General features: G+C 41.5%; 1 protein-coding gene and 1 long non-coding RNA gene across 2 annotated transcripts in view; one reads left to right on the top strand and one right to left on the bottom strand.

The window, feature by feature from the left end:
* The window catches only part of LOC149321809 (uncharacterized), a 50,922-nt gene extending 45,914 nt beyond the window's left edge, over positions 1-5,008 (top strand). Inside the window, exon 3 of the long non-coding RNA XR_016278803.1 lies at positions 4,957-5,008. This is a non-coding gene — a long non-coding RNA (uncharacterized LOC149321809). The remainder of the gene's footprint in view (positions 1-4,956) is intronic.
* MGAT4B (alpha-1,3-mannosyl-glycoprotein 4-beta-N-acetylglucosaminyltransferase B) overlaps positions 1-13,224 on the bottom strand; it is a 121,630-nt gene that overhangs the window by 88,823 nt on the left and 19,583 nt on the right. The gene's annotated exons all lie outside the window — the stretch shown is intronic.

Below are 13,224 nucleotides of genomic sequence, written 5' to 3'. Positions count from 1 at the left end.
CCTATCTAATAAGCAATCCATCAAACATCTTTCTGTGCAAACAATCAAAATATAGGTATTTTGTAGACAAGGAAGGAGTGAGCCCTCTTTGCTGTCTCCTCTGTGGCAGAAAATGAGAAGCTACATATTTAAGGATCAAATTACTCACTATGGACAAATGCTAATAATAATTAAGCTACAATAGGTTCTTATTGTGACTGGGTGAGAAGGGGAGACTGTTTATTCTTTTTCTTGCTAGACATTTTCATGCTCAAAATCTCCACCAACTGTTCCTTCTCCTGCTGTTCCTTAAGCATAGCTGCCATCCTGCTTCTGAAAGTTCACGGGGGAAGCAGCCCCATGTGCAGAGGAAGGGGTCAGAATTTGGCTATAACTCATCAATATTTGCTCAATAAGCCATGTTGAACATACTAATTCTAAGTAAAAATACAGAGGATTATACTTTGACAGCAAAAATAGCTTCTTTCTACTGTTATTCCACTTGGAATGACAACCTCCCAAGGCTACTTTCCATTAAAATAACAACTGAGCTTCTTCGCACATATTTACATAAAATGTGTAGTTTGCACCTAAGAGGTCTCACATTATTACATGCAAGTCAATTAACAAGTATATGTTACAGCTTTGTAAGTGTCGCCATGGGAGAGTTGTCTCACATAGATGGATTTGCACTAGCTTATAAAGAAAGGAAAGAGAGCAGGAGAGAGGAGTGATAACAGGTGCCAATTATCCTTAAATCCTCCAGTAGGAGTTCCTTTCACCTTTCACCAAAGCAAGCTGCAATACTGCTCATAAAACTGTTAACACAGCTTTTCCTTTTTTTGCCCTCACATAAGCAATGCATGTTTCTTTAGACATTCTGAAATAAACACTAAAATCCATACAGAGACGCTGAAAGCTGACTTTCCCCAGTTTGCTCACAAAGCAAATCTGAAGTGAATATAGCAACAGCTATCTAGAAAACAGAGAAATCTGTATTAGTAATTCTACAAGTGCTTAAACAGATCACTATATTGAGAGGTACAGAACTTAAACATCCCTATTAACAAAACTGTCAGCATTCCCACTGAGTTTAATTGTAATTTGTGAGCCTCCGGAGAAGTGAGAAAACTGGTTTAGGGCACCATTTAGTATTATATTATACAAAGCACATTATTGAATGCCTTAATTTTAACCAAAATTACAAAAATTATCTTAGATACACACCATTCACATTCTAAATTGCTTTCATTTTCATAGTTCAATACACTTCAATCTTTTGACATTGAAATTACTATTTGTTTTCCAAGCAAGCTGCATTCAGCACCAGCCAATCATCAAGCAAACCACACAATAGGTTAGCTCATCACTACTGAATAACAGGGTTGGCACAGTATGTAGCAGGATGTGTGTATGTGTTGTATGCCTTTAAGTTGTTTCTGACTTATGGCGACCCTAAGGTGAACCTGTCAAGGGGCTTTCTTGGCAGGATTTGTTCAGAGGAGCTTTGTCACTGACTTCCCCTGAGGCTGAGAGTCCGTGACTTGCCCAAGATCACTCTGTGGGTTTCAGGGCCAAGCAAGAATTGACTCTGGTCTCCAGAGTCATAGTCAAGCCACTACGCCACACTGGTACAAAAATACAATTCTAGAGCATCAGTGAAAATCTCCAATTATTTTTCTGTTGTATCTATTTTGCATGATCTCGAATGACCTTTTACAGGCCAAGGCTAATGGCCTTTACTCTGTTCTCATCCTTCTCGATTTGTCTGCAGCCTTCGACACTGTTGATCACTGTCTCCTAATTGACATACTCTCTGACCTTGGGTTCTCAGACTCTGTTCTTGACTGGTTTAGATCTTACTTGTCTGGCAGATCTTTTGCAGTAGTTGCAGGGGGTCAGACTTCTTCTCCTGTTCCCTTATCTGTTGGAGTTCCCCAGGGCTCTGTTCTGGGTCCCCTTCTGTTTTCTCTCTACACACTGTCCTTAGGAAAACTCATCAGCTCTTTTGGTTTTTCCTACCATCTGTATGCTGATGACACCCAGCTGTATCTTTCAGCCCCTGACCTTTCTCCAAGGCTTGAACAGCAAGTCTCGTCTTGCCTTACAGAAGTCTCGCAGTGGATGTGCCATCGGCGTTTGAAGCTCAACATGTCCAAGACGGAACTTCTTGTCTTTCCTCCTAAGCCCACCCTTCAACTCTCCTTTTCTGTCTCTGTGGACAACATTTCTATTCAACCAGTCCAGCAAGCCCGCAGTCTTGGTTTTATCTTTGACTCTTCTCTGTCGTGTATCCCTCAGATCCAGACCACAGCCAAGGCTTGTAGATTCTTTTTGTACAATATTGCCAAAATCCGACCATATCTCTCCGCTTCTACTGCCAAGATCCTGGTCCATGCCCTAGTGATCTCACAACTGGATTACTGTAACGTCCTCCTGGCTGGGCTTCCTCTTTCTCACCTCCGTCCTTTAATCTCTGTCCAGCATTCAGCTGCACGCAGCACTCTGACCACATCTCTCCTGTGTTGGCATCCCTTCACTGGCTCCCTCTCCCTTTCCGCATTCAGTACAAGCTCCTGCTGTCGACATTCAAAGCCCTCCATGGACTGGCCCCTCCTTACTTATCAGACCTTCTTTCTCCTCACCTTCCCACCAGGGCCCTCCGTTCTGGTAGTCAAGGTCTACTGTCTCAGCCCAGGATTTCCTCTGCCCCATCTCGGATTCGCCCCTTTTCACTTGCTGCCCCCCACTCCTGGAACCTTCTTCCCCCACAAGCAAGAGCCATCACTTCTTTAACCAGCTTCAAAACGGAGTTGAAATCCATCCTGTTCAGAGAAGCCTTCCCAGGCATTGCATAATTGTCGCTTACTATCTGATGTTCTTTTGTTGCCTGTTTATCGAACCATTTCCTGTATTGCTAGGTATTGTATATGTATTATCCTACTTGAGAGTATGTATTTTCCCTGGATGAAGATTAACCTTCCATTTTGAAGCCAAGCCCTCCCTCCAGTCCATCTGTCTTGGTCCAGGCCTCGGAGGTAGAGAGGAACTGCTGGACCTCTTACCCTTTCCCGCCACCACTCCCTTCTCCTTCTGTGTCATGTCTTTTTAGATTGTAAGCCCAAGGGCAGGGAACCGTCTAACTAAAAAGATTGCATGTACAGTGCTGTGTAAATTTACAGCGCTTCATAAATAAAGGTTAATAATAATAAATGAAAGATAGCAGTGAATTCCACACACTGACAGTTATATTTTATCCTCAAACCAAGATTATTTAAGGTGTCACAAGACACAGAAAAATATTTGTCTATGTCAGCAATGGTGTGGGGAGGAGGCAGTGCGATGGTCACTGTGAGCAGTGAGACAGAGAATAGTGACACATGTCAGAGGTGAGGGGTGGTCACTGCCCCAAGCAACAGTGGCCTATGGAACTGGCTTTGGCTGGTGGGACGTGTCCAAGCTGGCAGAAGACATTAGGAAGTTCCTGAGCAAAGAAGGAGGCTGACACTGGTTAATATAGTCAATAACTTCCTAGTGGAGTTCTTGAAGAGGCTTCCATTCCTTCCTCCTCCCTGGTAATCTGGCTGCAGGACTATGGCATCCACTGTTCTTCCATTGCCTTTGAGTTCTCCAAGCCGGAAGAGATGGATTCTTTGGTCTCTGACTCAGGGCCATTCCAGTTGGGTAATGATAATCCAAACACCCACTAATGCTAATCTTTTAGCTCTGAGATGGATTAGGACCAAGTAAGGAAAGTGTTCATTACTGCCTACAGACTAAATGTGGAATAGGGGAAAGTTCTGAATATGTACACTTAATGCACATGGCCCAGAATGTCCCATTATAATGGACTTTTAAAGTGACTATTGCAGAAAGTACTGAAGCAGCATGCCAGCCAGGCCATGCAGGTAAACGCCATCATGACAGTAGAGGAGAAGGTTGGTTTGAAGCAGGAAATAACAGGGCACTCATTGCCTTAGCAACCAGCCATCCTAGCCAGACATGAAGCTCATAGGGGATAAAACATATGTGGGCCAATATTGCACTCCTGACCTCTTTAAATGAGAACTACTAACACAAAGAACTGCAAGTAATCCCTAAACTAACTAATACTAAACTAAACAGAAATACAGGTGTAAACCTAATCAGATAGATTTTTTAATACAGATATATCTAAACTGCATAATATAATATCAAATAATGCAAGGCATGTAGACAATGAATAATAAATATTTCAATCACAACAATATTGTAGATGCCTGATCATTCATATTGAGGTCCATGAGACCTTCTACATATCATTACCGTCTATTGTTCTCTCAGCTGCTAGGAGCTTAGAAGTGCTTTCTGCAGCCAGATTGAACACATCTTCATTCATCTTTACATTAAGAGATTTAGATCAAGGTTGCAGCAATTTTGGAAGGACTCATGGTCATCAATATGAATAATCAACCATCTACAATATTATTGTGATTGAGATATTTCTTATTGATTATCTATACATGTATTGTATTATTTGATATTATATTATGCAGTTTAGATATATTTGTATTATAAAATTTCCTTAAATGAGAGGCAGAATAAAAAGGTAACATAAGAATAATAATAAATTCCTCAGGTTATAGAGTCTAGACAGATCACCTTGCATGGATTATGAAGAAAAGACAATGCTCAATGGGTCCTGTTACATGAGTACAAATTAAATACTAATACGAAGTTAAACATTCACTTTCAGGACTGGTGATCATTAGAAGAAGGAAACCATTTTATGTCCCTTTTCTTGTTATGTTCATGAGTACATTCTCTTGCTGTACACTTGAACTGGTTGTTCACTCATATTTGAAAGGTATTATTTGAGAGCTGGTGTGGTGGTCAGTGTGGTGGACTGAAGATCCAAGATCAAATCCCCACTCAGACATGAAACTTACTGGGCGACCTTGGGCTAGTTGATTTCTCACAATCTAATCTACTTTACAGGCTGTTGTGAGGAGGAAGAGCACCATCAATGTCAACTTGAGTACACTGGAGGAAAGGTGAGACAGAGGCATAACTATCAATTGTTCAAAGAACAGTGCCATTCTATTGTTACCTCAACCTCAAAATTTGTCTTTTAGCCTTGATGGTGGCTAGATGGCAGTGGATGAATCACCAACAAGGATCCACAGGAAAGTACAAATACTTTACTGAACCTCATCCTCCCCTTTCATGAATCCTTGCAATTAGCAGCTTATTTTTACCAAGACAATGATGAACATTTTGGTAATTACACAATGAATACAGAACGGGACTTGGAAAGGCAGACGTCACTCTGCTGCCATTGATTCACTCAATAGTCTTGGCCAAGTCATCACATATTCAGTATCAGGGCCTCATCTGCAAGATCAAAATGATGGTATAGTTTATAGGGTTGTGATCCTTATGATCTCCTCATACTTACTAATGGAAAATAAAAAACCTTGCAGGTAACCAAGCAGCCGAGTTTTTTAGTTAAAGTTTCCTCTTTCTGAAATTTTCAAGCCATCATTTCAAAATGTGCTAGACCAGGCTGTAAGTTTTAAAGAGGCTGATACATACAGACAAAAATAATACATCACTTAATATCAGGTCTTTGAGTCCCTTAGCAGCCAACTCCAGCAAAGAACTCTAGATTTCAAGCAGCGGAACAGACATAGAGATCAATATCTTGATCCTATGTGTGATCTATTTTCTTGGAAATAAACAACACTACATTCACTGGGACTTTTTCCCAGTCCCACATAATTTATGCATTGGACTGTGGCCACAGATTTCCAAGATGAGATGCAAATGGTCATGCAGTGTTCAGTAACAGAATACAATTTTATCTATGTAGAAATAAGATACCCTCCATTCTGCAAACAAACAAACAGACAAACAAACAAAACCACAACTCTTCATACACACTCCATACATGGCAAACACTGTTGCAATCCAAATGCACCACTGGTGGATTGAAGATTTGTGTAGTTCTCAGTATTTGGCTTTTGGTGATGGTTATGGCTTTGTATTTTCCTTTTCTTCGATACAAAGCCATCCAAGAACTCTGGTAGAGCGGTATTTAGCCCAAAACTAATTATTCAGCTATGATACTCCAAAGCTTGTCTAAGAAACAGATTAAAAAAAACAAAAAACAGCAAGCTGATTCTCTTGTGTAAACCTGACAAATGAATTATTTCACCAATAACATTCTGCACCCAGCTGGTTCAGTAAGTTAATTGCTAAAAAGATAATGGGCAAAACAAAATAGAATGCAAGAGCAATACCAGAATTGTCAACTCACAGTTTACTTTTCAAAAGAATAAAAACTACACAAGGACCGCAATTTATAAATAATTGGTAACACAAAAAATAAGAAACAAATAGTATAATAATACACCAAAGTAAAATACAAACTCTTCTATGGGTGAAAGACCCAACTTAAGATACAAACATTCATTGCTGCAGGCAAAAGCACTGGTAAGAAAATGCAGCATATTCTGAAGATTAAAAAAATGTGTAGTGCAATATTATACATGTTTACTCTGGAGTAAAATCCACTGTGCTCAATCGGGCTTATACACAGTAAAATGTGTTTAGGATTACAGCCCTAAAAGGTATTTAAAATAGGCCTACCAAGCAATAAAAGCACTATTATTTGAGTGATACTTCCCTTAAAGCCAATTAATTCATTCCAATAATAGCCACAACTTCTAAAACATCAATATGTGGTTCTCAAAAACCTTCCTGGAACATTAAAAGAAGTGTGAGATAAACTTACACTTTTAAAAAGCCCCACCTAATATTTAATATTACAATACTATGAGCCAAGATGGTATAGTGGTTTGAGTGTAGGACTTGGAGTCTGGAGATTCTGGTTCAATTCCCCCTCATCCATGAAAACTCACTGGGTGACCTTGGGAGAGTCACACATTCTCAGCCTCAGAAAATCCCGTGATATCCCTTACGATCACAATACATCAGAAACTACTTGGAGGCACACAACAACAACAATTTTTAATACAGTTTAACATTCCCACCAAAGAATTTTTTTATTTTATTGATAAACTACAGGTTCAACTGACTAAACACACCATTCTTACAAATCAAAATCTATTGCCCTGGTTTACAAGTAAAACATAAAGAGTGTCACGTAATGTTTTTATTTCATATGAGAACTGTATGGTTGAAGCATTGTCTTGTGTAAAATGTGGGCTATACAAAGTAACTGTTAAATGGATCTGTAATTAGTTGACCGGCGGAACCCAAAGGGTGCGCAAAAATGGCTCCTTTTCATCCTGGAGAGAAGTGACCAGTGGGGTCCCACAGGGCTCTGTCCTGGGCCCAGTGTTATTCAACATCTTTATCAATGACCTGGATGACAGAATTGGGAGCATACATATCAAATTTGCAGATGACACCAAATTAGGAGGAATAGCTAATACTGCAGAGGACAGGATCAACATTCAAAATGACCTGAATAGACTAGAAAGCTGGGCCAAAGCTAACAAAATGAAATTCAACACAGAGAAATGTAAGGTACTGCACTTAGGGCAGAAAAATGCACAGATATAGGATGGGGGACACCTGGCTGAATGAAACTACGTGTGAAAGGGATCTGGGAGTCCAAGTAGACCACAAGTTGAACATGAGTCAATAGTGCGATGCGGCAGCTAAAAAGACCAATGCAATTTTAGGCTGCATCAATAAAAGTATAGTGTCTAGATCAAGAGAAGTAATAGTGCCACTATATTCTGCTCTGGTCAGGCCCCACCTGGAATATTGTGTCCAGTTCTGGGCACCACAATTCAAAAAGGACATTGAGAAACTGAAACGTGTCCAGAGGAGGGCGACTAAAATGGTGAAAAGTCTGGAAACCTTGCCCTATGAGGAACGACTCAGGGAGCTGGGGATGTTTAGCCTGGAGAAGAGAAGGTTAAGAGGTGATATGATAGCCCTGTTTAAATATTTGAAAGGATGTCATATTGAGGAGGGAGCAAGCTTGTTTTCTGCTGCTCCAGAGAACAGGACCCGGTACAATGGATGCAAGCTACAGGAAAAGAGATTCCATCTCAATATTAGGAAGAACTTCCTGACAGTAAGGGCTGTTCGACAGTGGAACACACTCCCTCGGAGTGTAGTGGAGTCTCCTTCCTTGGAGGTCTTCAAATGGAGGCTGGATGGCCATCTGTTGGGGATGCTTTGATTTGGATTTCCTGCATGGCAGGGGGTTGGACTGGATGGCCCGTGCGGTCTCTTCCAACTCATCATATTCTATGATTCTCAGCTGGCAATTTGTAGGTTCAAATCCATACTGCCACAATTCAAACTGACACGCCAGCACTTTGTGCATATGTGCATGCACACACTGTACAAAACGGGGGGGGGGGGGGGAGGGAGTGTTGTTGCTGCTGTTTACTATACTTCCAAGAATTGTCCAGTCAGAATATCCAAGACCTTCCTAAGTCTGGACCCATAATATTGGCAATAGGATGGTCCAATAGCCCACCTTTAATCTCATGCAGCCTTCCTGCTAGCTGCTTAGGACTGAATTTTTCTCATCATGATACACAAATGTGTGGATTTTGATAGCAACATAAGAGGAGATGTATCCAGAATCCAGAGAACTTTTCATCACTCATTTTCAAAGAGATACCTACACTCATCTGTTTCACTACAGAAACTTTAAAAAGCAGTTTTGCAGAATCTTTAAGCCTAACATTTATATTAACACAAGCCTTCACAGACCTCAGATATATGACAGAATCCAATATTCAGTTCTCAGGTGTATATGTACAGTTACATGCCTTTCAACATTTCACACATGAAAACTGGGACATATCAGTAACAGCCCAGTACATACCTTAGAGAATGTCTGGAGCGGCAGCGGCCTTTTCCCCCCCGGAGGGAAGCCGCAGCCTCCAAACCACATGGCTTCCCTCTGGCGGAAAAAGAACCCATGAAAAGCTGTTTCTTTTAAAGCCGCAGGGGTGGCGTAACAAGTGCGTCACTGGTGCACTAGTTACATAAGTGCCGCATGGCAACATGCGGATGCCGTGCGGTGCTTACGTAACAATGGTGGCACCCATGTATACAGGGCACCACCATTATTATGCCGCCGCCACATACTAGGTTTGCAGGGCGTGCGGTTGCTCCGCCCCTGCACAACCCTAGTATGTGGCCAGGCCGGCACAAAGCGCCATCTGGACCACACCAACATCAGAATTTAGTGAAGATGGCAAAAGAAGAAACAAGCCAGGCAAAGGCAGCAACAATTTGCTTTTGCCTGAGTCTACTGGGAAAGACAAGATATCATCCCTTCCTCTCATCTTCCCCCAGTTGCATTAATTGAGTATAAATCACTTTTGTACTTTGAACTCAGTTTGCAGAAACTGAAGTAAGCGGAAGACAAAGGGGGCAAAGTGGGAAGAGAAGAAACTGTGGTGCAGTCCAGATGGCGCAGTGCGCCAGCTTAGCCACGTACTAAGGTTGCATGGGGGCAGAGCAACCGCACACCCTGCAACCCTAATACATGACGGCAGTGGAATAATGGCGGCGCCCTGTATACACGAGTGCCGCTATTGTTGCGTAAGCACTGCATGGCGTCCGCATGTTGCCGCGCAGCACTTACACTTCCCCTGCGGCTTTAAATGAACCCACTTTTCGCGGGTTCTTTTTCCGCCAGAGGGAAGCCACACGGTTTGGTGGCTGCAGCTTCCCTCGGGGGGGGGGGGAGGCCACCACTGCTCTGGACATTCTCTAAGATATGTACGAGACCTGTGATATTTTAAAAGCAGCTGAAAAAGTGGGGTGAAAGAGGATTAATTGGGGTTGCCAAATCAGGACAGTTAGTGTGTATACAGTCACACTGCAGCGGGAGGGGAGATAGGACCAAGAATTTAGCATGATTAGTAAGTTCTAGTCCGTTCCCCTTCCCCTTCTCCCAAGGTACTCTACAGTCGCCCTTCCGTTTTCGCAGACTTGAAATCCATATCCCTTGCCCGTTTGCGGGCAGCAAGAGGAGGTGGACAAAATGGGGCACACACCACCATTCAAGCCAATGGGACTTGATATATTGGTGAGTTTTCATTTTCATGGGGGAGGGTCCACAACAGATCCCCTGCAAAAATGGAGGGGCAACAATATTTACATTACAGAATTAGATTAAACCCTCAACTCTCAACTCTTATCTTCTTAGGGTAACTCTGCACCTGCTAAGTGCCTCAGAACAAATCCTAGGATAGCCGATACAGCCATCACTAAAGTGGTATGAAACTGTTACCAGATATATCTCATGTATGTTTGTAGAAGTTGAGATATGACACAAAGCATACAGTCATGTTTCTGTTCCTTTTTTCAATAAATAAACCTGCTGCACTGATCTCTGCACTGCATAGCCATACCTATGCACACACATAGTGTGCAATTATGCCAAATGTCACTGCTATTAAAGTGTTGAAGTGACAGACTTCAACTGTGAATGCTAGACCTCCACAGGCACAAAAGGTGGCTTTAAAAAAAAACTTAACCACATTTAGCACTTTGGAGCAGGAAAGGAGGCTAAAATGCTCTGTGGGAGGGAGAAAGAAGGACCATGCAGTTGGATTGTCACTTTATAATGACAGGAATTTACCAATGGGGACAAGCATTGCTCAATTTTATGGTGAATTTAGCACCTGAATCTTGTTAGCACTATAGAATGGCTAGTTTAACCACCATTTTATTTCTGCTTCCTGCTGGTCTTCAACAGCACTAAAGAGCCCTAGTATGAAAACAACATATGTGGGTGAACAGATGAGATGACTCCCTTTCCACAAGGAGTATGATGGTGATGAGCAGAGATATATTTTTCCCCCTTCCTTCAGCTGTTTTCTTCTTGATCATGGTCCTAATATTACAGTTAAGCTATGGAAAAAAAGGTCAGTTTTGTCTATATTTGGTCATAGTGTTGATGCTGCTTTCCTCTATTCAGCTATTCAAGTCTACTTTATTATTAAAAATACTGAGCAAAAAAATGGTTTAATAAAAGAAAATATTTAGATTAGATTATTTTCTTGCCGTGCTTAATTTTCTGAATGATATTTCAGTCTCTTTAAGTAACCATACACTGCAAAGAAGTAGTCACCATAAATTATTAAACTAAATGTTATACCACTTCTGCCAGAATATATTTCACTCTTATTACTAGGACATTTCTCTGGATTCCCACCTTATCATTTCTTCCTTCCTAACTTAACTCCATGTATTTCTCTTTATTTCTGATCTCTGGGAGCACAATATTTCTTGGAGTAATTGTCCTGTATATCCTCTCCTACATCCCTTTCTATTGTTCTGTCTTCCCCTTTCTGCTTTCTCTTCCTCCATGATTCTTAATTTCCTCAAAACTGCCAGCCCTTGTTCTGTCTGATTTATAGTTTTATTTCCCCTCCTTCAGATTCCTTTCTTTGTTTATTCTGCTATTTTTCGAATCTTTGCCAAGCACTTGTTTAGACCAGATGCTCTAAATCCTATTGCTTTTAGTAGTATTATCAATCGCAACATCCAGGGTCAGAGCCACCCAGCTGGCTCCCACTCATCCGTTACTAGAATATGTAAAGAAAGGGGGGAAAGAAGTCTTGTTATACCTTTAAGACTAACGTATTTATTTTAGCATGATTTTTGTGTATAATAATTGTAATTCTGTAGCAAAGAATTATAAGACACAGGAGCCCTGAGAGATGAAAAGGTGGCAAAGGAAAGAGGTCATGGGGATACACAAAACACCTTAGCCTACAGGCTGTGCACCCCTGTATTCTACACAAAGAATCTAAGAAAGCACAGCCTTCTCTTTTCTATCAGTGAAGCAATTTTGAAACAAGGGCTTCTGTGTGAGAAAGCAGTAAAGTACATGTGTGTATTGTTTAGTCCTTTTGTGGCCCACTACATTATTTGCACAATAAGCAAATAACATGAATACAGAATACTACTAAAAGCAATTTTGTAGGATTTTGTTAGCTGTGGCCCAACTTTCTAGTCTATTCAGGTCAAAATTCAAAATGACCTGAATAGACTAGAAAGTTGAGCCACAGCTAACAAAATGAACTTCAACAGGGAGAAATGTAAGGTACTGCACTTAGAGCAGAAAAATAAAATGCACTGATATAGGATGGGGGACACCTGGCTGAATGAGACTAGATGTGAAAGGGATCTGGGAGTTCAAGTAGACAAGTTGAACATGAGTCAACAGTGCGATGCGGCAGCTAACAAGGACAATGCGATTTCAGGCTGCATCAATAGAGGTATAGTGTCTAGATTAAGGGAAGTAACAGTGCCACCATATTCTGCTCTGGTCAGGCCCCACCTGGATTATTGTGTCCAGTTCTGGGTGCCACAATTCAAAAAGGACATTGAGAAACTGGAACGTGTCCAAAGGAGGGTGACTAAAATGGTGAAGGGTCTGGAAACCATGCCCTATGAGGAATGACTTAGGGAGCTGGGGATGTTTAGCCTGGAGAAGAGAAGGTTAAGAGGATATGATAGCCCTGTTTAAATACTTGAAGGGATGTCATATTGAGGGGGGAGCTAACTTATTTTCTGCTGCTCCAGAGACCAGGACCCGGAGCAATGGATGCAAGCTGCAGGAAAAGAGATTCCACCTCAACATTAGGAGGAACTTCCTGACAGTAAGGACTGTTCAACAGTGGAACACACTTCCTCGGAGTGTAGTGGAGTCTCCCTCCTTGGAGGTCTTCAAACGGAGGCTGGATGGCCATCTGTCAGGGATGCTTTGATTGTGATTTCCTGCATGGCAGGGGGGTTGGACTGGATGGCCCTTGTGGTCTCTTCTAACTCTATGATTCTAGAATGTGGCTGCCTAGATTTGAGGAAATAGTATATGGCAACCTTTGAATAGGAAGAAGGAGAGGAAGAAAGACAGAGTGAAAAGGTTCTGGTGTCTAGTCAAGGATAGGGAAGAGAGGAAAAGCTGAATGTGCACCAGAAAGAAGGTAGGGAAAAACAAGGGAGATAGAAAAATACTGTAGTTGGGATGAAAAGGGGAAAGAGAGAGAAAAGCACCAGGGATAGGAACTAAAGAATTTCTAACCTAAGTAAAGCTGATATACCAATGAAAGAATACTGGAAGAGAAGAAGGGAAAGACAAGCAAGAAAGAAAATGGAGGAGAAGACAAATAGCATTGAAGTGGGGAGTGAGCTAGCTGGATTTGAACCCAGGCAAAGCAGGGTATTTTCCCTAGTATATTATACCTCCAA

This window comes from Sceloporus occidentalis, unplaced genomic scaffold (assembly GCF_023333645.1).
Source record: "Sceloporus occidentalis isolate IW3139 unplaced genomic scaffold, rSceOcc1.0.p SCAF_1, whole genome shotgun sequence".
NCBI lineage: Eukaryota > Metazoa > Chordata > Lepidosauria > Squamata > Phrynosomatidae > Sceloporus > Sceloporus occidentalis.
This window is presented reverse-complemented; position numbering and strand designations above follow the sequence as displayed.